General features: G+C 42.2%; 1 non-coding gene across 1 annotated transcript; it reads left to right on the top strand.

Annotated features, from left to right (window-relative positions):
* Nucleotides 1-6466: 6466 nt before the first annotated feature.
* On the top strand, nucleotides 6467-6574 carry LOC130977248 (small nucleolar RNA R71). The gene has a single exon (XR_009084949.1). It is a non-coding gene; the product is annotated as a small nucleolar RNA R71 (small nucleolar RNA).
* Nucleotides 6575-6929: the final 355 nt, after the last annotated feature.

Here is a 6929-nt window from a genome sequence, read left to right as displayed (position 1 = left end):
AAAGATCTTTGCAATTTAACTGAGTATAACCACTGCAAATATTCATTAGATAGTTTAGACATCTTTAGTCCTTCAGGAACTTTCACATAGATATCACAATCTAATGAGCCGTATAAGTAGACTATTACCACATCCATTAAATGCATATGTGGTGCACGAAATTGTGATCACTACTTTTCACAAATAATCCCTAGCAATGAACCCCAAAAACTTGGTGCTCAATACCATGGCATAAACACAACTTCGCACAACTAACCAGCAAGTGCACTGGGTCGTCCAAGTAATAAACCTTACGCGAGTAAGGGTCGATCCCACGGAGATTGTTGGTATGAAGCAAGCTATGGTCACCTTGTAAATCTTAGTCAGGCAGACTCAAATGGGTATAGATGATGAATAAAACATAAAGATAAAGATAGAGATACTTATGTATATCATTGGTAAGAGCTTCAGATAAGCGTATGAAGATGCTTTCCCTTCCGTCTCTCTGCTTTCCTACTGTCTTCATCCAATCCTTCTTACTCCTTTCCATGGCAAGCTCAAGCAAGGGTTTCACCGTTGTCAATGGCTACCTCCCATCCTCTCAGTGGAAATATTTCAACGCATCCTGTCACGGCACGGCTATCCATCTGTCGGTTCTCGGTCAGGCCGGAATAGAATCCAGTGATTCTTTTGCGTCTGTCACTAACGCCCCGCCTGCTAGGAGTTTAAAGCACGTCACAGTCATTCAATCATTGAATCCTACTCAGAATACCACAGACAAGGTTAGACCTTCCGGATTCTCTTGAATGCTGCCATCAGTTCTAGCCTATACCACGAAGACTCTGATCTCACGGAATGGCTGGCTCGTTTGTCAGGCGAGCACTCGGTTGTCAGGCGATCAACCATGCATCGTGTATCAGGAATCCAAGAGATATTCACCCAATCGAAGGTAGAACGGAGGTGGTTGTCAGTCACACGTTCATAGGTGAGAATGATGATGAGTGTCACGGATCATCACATTCATCAAGTTGAAGAACAAGTGATATCTTAGAACAAGAACAAGCGGAATTGAATAGAAGAACAATAGTAATTGCATTAATACTCGAGGTACAGCAGAGCTCCACACCTTAATCTATGGTGTGTAGAAACTCCACCGTTGAAAATACATAAGAACAAGGTCTAGGCATGGCCGAATGGCCAGCCTCCCAATACATGATCAAATGATCAAGGATCAAAAGATGCAAAGATCTAAAGATTAAAATACAATAGTAAAAGGTCCTACTTATAGAAAACTAGTAGCCTAGGGTGTACAGAGATGAGTAAAAGACATAAAAATCCACTTCCGGACCCACTTGGTGTGTGCTTGGGCTGAGCAATGAAGCATTTTCGTGTAGAGACTCTTCTTGGAGTTAAACGCCAGCTTTAGTGCCAGTTTGGGCGTTTAACTCCCATTTTGGTGCCAGTTCCGGCGTTTAACGCTGGAAATCTTGAGGGTGACTTTGAACGCCGGTTTGGGCCATCAAATCTTGAGCAAAGTATGGACTATCATATATTGCTGGAAAGTCCAGGATGTCTACTTTCCAACGCCGTTGAGAGCGCGCCAATTGGGCTTCTGTAGCTCCAGAAAATCCACTTCGAGTGCAGGGAGGTCAGAATCCAACAGCATCTGCAGTCCTTTTCAGTCTCTGAATCAGATTTTTGCTCAGGTCCCTCAATTTCAGCCAGAAAATACCTGAAATCACAGAAAAACACACAAACTCATAGTAAAGTCCAGAAAAGTGAATTTTAACTAAAAACTAATAAAAATATACTAAAAACTAACTAGATCATACCAAAAACATACTAAAAACAATGCCAAAAAGCGTACAAATTATCCGCTCATCACAACACCAAACTTAAATTGTTGCTTGTCCTCAAGCAACTAGAAATCAAATAAGATAAAAAGAAGAGAATATGCAATGAATTCCAAAAACATCTATGAAGATCAGTATTAATTAGATGAGCGGGGCTTTTAGCTTTTTGCCTCTGAACAGTTTTGGCATCTCACTCTATCCTTTGAAATTCAGAATGATTGGCTTCTTTAGGAACTTAGAATCCAGATAGTGTTATTGATTCTCCTAGTAAAGTATGATGATTCTTGAACATAGCTACTTATTGAGTCTTGGCTGTGGCCCAAAGCACTCTGTCTTCCAGTATTACCACCGGATACATACATGCCACAGACACATAATTGGGTGAACCTTTTCAGATTGTGACTCAGCTTTGCTAAAGTCCCCAATTAGAGGTGTCCAGGGTTCTTAAGCACACTCTTTTTGCCTTGGATCACAACTTTATTTCTTTTCTTTTTCTTTTTCTCTCTTTTTTTTCGTTTTTTTTTCTTTTTTTTTGAATAAAAATGCTTTTTCTTGCTTCAAGAATCATTTTTATGATTTTTCAGATCCTCAGTAACATGTCTCCTTTTTCATCATTCTTTCAAGAGCCAACATTCATGAACCACAAATTCAAGATACATATGCACTGTTTAAGCATACATTCAGAAAACAAAAATATTGCCACCACATCAAAATAATTAAACTGTTATAAAATTCAAAATTCATGCAATTCTTTCTTTTTCAATTAAGAACAATTTTCATTCAAGAAAGGTGATGGATTCATAGGACATTCATAACTTTAAGGCATAGAAGACACTAATGACACTAATGATCACAAGACACAAACATGGATAAACATAAGCATAAAAATTCGAAAAACAGAAGAATAAAGAACAAGGAAATTAAGGAACGGGTCCACCTTAGTGATGGCGGCTCTTCTTCCTCTTGAAGATCCTATGGAGTGCTTGAGCTCCTCAATATCTCTTCCTTGTCTTTGTTGCTCCTGTCTCATGATTCTTTGATCTTCTCTAATTTCATGGAGGATGATGGAGTGTTCTTGATGCTCCATCCTTAGTTGTCCCATGTTGGAACTCAATTCTCCTAGGGAGGTGTTTAGTTGCTCCCAATAGTTTTGTGGAGGAAAGTGCATCCCTTGAGGAATCTCAGGGATCTCATGATGAGTGGGGTCTCTTGTGTGCTCCATCCTCTTCTTAGTGATGGGCTTGTCCTCATCAATGGGGATGTCTCCCTCTATGTCAACTCCAACTGAATAACAGAGGTGACAGATGAGATGAGGAAAGGCTAACCTTGCCAAGGTAGAGGACTTGTCCGCCACCTTATAAAACTCTTGAGCTATAACCTCATGAACTTCTATTTCTTCTCCAATCATGATGCTATGGATCATGATAGCCCGGTCTATGGTAACTTCGGACCGGTTGCTAGTGGGAATGATTGAGCGTTGTATAAACTCTAACCATCCTCTAGCCACGGGCTTGAGGTCATGCCTTCTCAATTGAACCGGCTTCCCTCTTGAATCTCTCTTCCATTGGGCGCCCTCTTCACATATGACTGTGAGGACTTGGTCCAACCTTTGATCAAAGTTGACCCTTCTAGTGTAAGGATGTTCATCTCCTTGCATCATAGGCAAGTTGAATGCCAACCTTACACTTTCCGGACTAAAATCCAAGTATTTCCCCCGAGCCATAGTAAGATAATTCTTTGGATTCGGGTTCACACTTTGATCATGGTTCTTGGTGATCCATGCATTGGCATAGAACTCTTGAACCATCAAGATTCCGACTTGTTGAATGGGGTTGGTAAGAACTTCCCAACCTCTTCTTCGGATCTCATGTCGGATTTCCGGATATTCACCCTTTTTGAGTGAAAAAGGGACCTCGGGGATCACCTTCTTCAAGGCCACAACTTCATAGAAGTGGTCTTGATGCACCCTTGAGATGAATCTTTCCATCTCCCATGACTCGGAGGTGGAAGCTTTTGCTTTCCCTTTCCTCTTTCTAGAGGTTTCTCCGGCCTTAGATGCCATAAATGGTTATGGAAAAACAAAAAGCAATGCTTTTACCACACCAAACTTAAAATGTTTGCTCGTCCTCGAGCAAAAGAAGAAAGAAGAGAGTAGAAGAAGTAGAAATGAGGAAGAAGGGAATGGCTTTGTGTTCGGCCAAAGGGGGGAGAAGTGGTGTTTAGGTTGTGTGAAAATGAAGGAGTGAAGGAGGGTTTATATAGGAGAGGGGAAGGGTAGGGTTCGGTCAAGTGAGGGTGGGTTTGGGTGGGAAAGTGGTTTGAATTTGAATGGTGAGGTAGGTGGGGTTTTATGAAGGATGGATGTGAGTGGTGAAGAGAAAGATGGGATTTGATAGGTGAAGGGCTTTGGGGGAAGAGGTGTTGAGGTGATTGGTGAATGGGTGAAGAAGAGAGAGAGTGGTGGGGTGGGTGGGGATCTTGTGGGGTCCACAGATCCTGTGGTGTCAAGGAAAAGTCATCCCTGCACCAAATGGCATGCAAAATCACGTTTGAGCCAATTCTGGCGTTAAACGCCGGGCTGGTGACCATTTCTGGCATTTAACGCCAGTCTGGTGCCCCTTTCTGGCGTTTAACGCCAGTCTGGTGCCCATTTCTGGCGTTAAACGCCCAGAATGGTGCCAGACTGGGCGTTAAACGCCCAACAGCTAACCTCACTGGCGTTTAAACGCCAGTAGGTGCGTCCTCCAGAGTGTGCTGTTTTTCTTCCTGTTTTTCATTCTGTTTTTGCTTTTTTCATTGATTTTGTGACTTCTCATGATCATCAACCTACAAAAGAACATAAAATAACAAAGGAAAATAGATAAAATATAACATTGGGTTGCCTCCCAACAAGCGCTTCTTTAATGTCAGTAGCTTGACAGAGGGCTCTCATGGAGCCTCACAGATGATCAGAGCAATGTGGGAACCTCCCAACACCAAACTTAGAGTTTGAATGTGGGGGTTCAACACCAAACTTAGAGTTTGGTTGTGGCCTCCCAACACCAAACTTAGAGTTTGACTGTGGGGGCTCTGTTTGACTCTGATTTGAGAGAAGCTCTTCATGCTTCCTCTCCATGATGACAGAGGGATATCCTTGGGCCTTAAACACCAAGGATTCTTCATTCACTTGAATGATCAACTCTCCTCTATCAACATCAATCACAGCCTTTGTTGTGGCTAGGAAGGGTCTGCCAAGGATGATGGATTCATCCATGCACTTCCCAGTCTCTAGGACTATGAAATCAGTAGGGATGTAATGGTCTTCAACCTTTACCAGAACATCCTCTACAAGCCCATAAGCTTGTTTTCTTGAGTTGTCTGCCATCTCTAGTGAGATTTTTGCAGCTTGCACCTCAAAGATCCCTAGCTTCTCCATTACAGAGAGAGGCATGAGGTTTACACTTGACCCTAAGTCACACAAGGCCTTCTTGAAGGTCATGGTGCCTATGGTACAAGGTATTGAAAACTTCCCAGGATCTTGTCTCTTTTGAGGTAGTTTCTGCCTAGACAAGTCATCCAGTTCTTTGGTGAGCAAAGGGGGGGGGGGGTTCATCCTCCCACGTCTCATTTCCAAATAACTTGTCATTTAGCTTCATGATTGCTCCAAGGTATTTAGCAACTTGCTCTTCAGTGACATACTCATCCTCTTCAGAGGAAGAATACTCATTAGAGCTCATGAATGGCAGAAGTAAGTCCAATGGAATCTCTATGGTCTCATTTTGAGCCTCAGATTCCCATGGTTCCTCATTGGGGAACTCATTGGAGGTCAGTGGACGTCCATTGAGGTCTTCCTCAGTGGCGTTCACTGCCTCTCCTTCCTCCCAAAATTCGGCCATGTTGATGGCCTTGCACTCTCCTTTTGGATTTTCTTCTGTATTGCTTAGAAGAGTACTAGGAGGGAGTTCAGTAATTTTCTTGCTCAGCTGACCCACTTGTCCCTCCAAGTTTCTAATGGAGGACCTTGTTTTAGTCATGAAACTTTGAGTGGTTTTGATTAGATCAGAGACCATGGTTGCTAAGTCAGAAGTATTCTGCTTAGAACTCTCTGTCTGTTGCTGAGAAGATGATGGAAAAGGCTTGCTATTGCTAAACCTGTTTCTTCCACCATTATTATTATTGAAACCTTGTTGAGGTCTCTGTTGATCCTTCCATGAGAGATTTGGATGATTTCTCCATGAAGGATTATAGGTGTTTCCATAGGGTTCTCCCATGTAATTCACCTCTTCTATTGAAGGGTTCTCAGGATCATAAGCTTCTTCCTCAGATGAAGCTTCCTTAGTACTGTTTGGTGCATTTTGCATTCCAGACAGACTTTGAGAAATCATATTGACTTGTTGAGTCAATATTTTGTTCTGAGCCAATATGGCATTCAGAGTGTCAATCTCAAGAACTCCTTTCTTCTGACTAGTCCCATTGTTCACAGGATTCCTTTCAGAAGTGTACATGAATTGGTTATTTGCAACCATTTCAATCAGTTCCTGAGCTTCAGTAGGCGTCTTCTTCAGATGAAGAGATCCTCCTGCAGAGCTATCCAAAGACATCTTGGATATTTCAGAGAGACCATCATAGAAAATACCTATGATGCTCCACTCAGAAAGCATATCAGAAGGACACTTTCTGATTAATTGTTTGTATCTTTCCCAAGCTTCATAGAGGGATTCTCCTTCCTTCTGTCTGAAGGTTTGGACTTCCACTCTAAGCTTACTCAATTTTTGAGGTGGAAAGAACTTTGCCAAGAAGGCATGGACTAGCTTTTCCCAAGAGTCCAGGCTTTGTTTAGGTTGTGAGTCCAACCATGTCCTAGCTCTGTCTCTTACAGCAAAAGGGAATAGCATGAGTCTGTAGACCTCAGGGTCAACCCCATTAGTCTTGACAGTGTCACAGATTTGCAAGAATTCAGCTAAGAACTGATGAGGATCTTCCAATGGAAGTCCATGAAACTTGCAATTCTGTTGCATTAGAGAAACTAATTGAGGCTTAAGCTCAAAGTTGTTTGCTCCAATGGCAGGGATAGAGATGCTTCTCCCATAGAAGTCGGGAGTAGGTGCAGTAAAGTCA

Source organism: Arachis stenosperma, chromosome 4, assembly GCF_014773155.1.
Source record: "Arachis stenosperma cultivar V10309 chromosome 4, arast.V10309.gnm1.PFL2, whole genome shotgun sequence".
NCBI lineage: Eukaryota > Viridiplantae > Streptophyta > Magnoliopsida > Fabales > Fabaceae > Arachis > Arachis stenosperma.
This window is presented reverse-complemented; position numbering and strand designations above follow the sequence as displayed.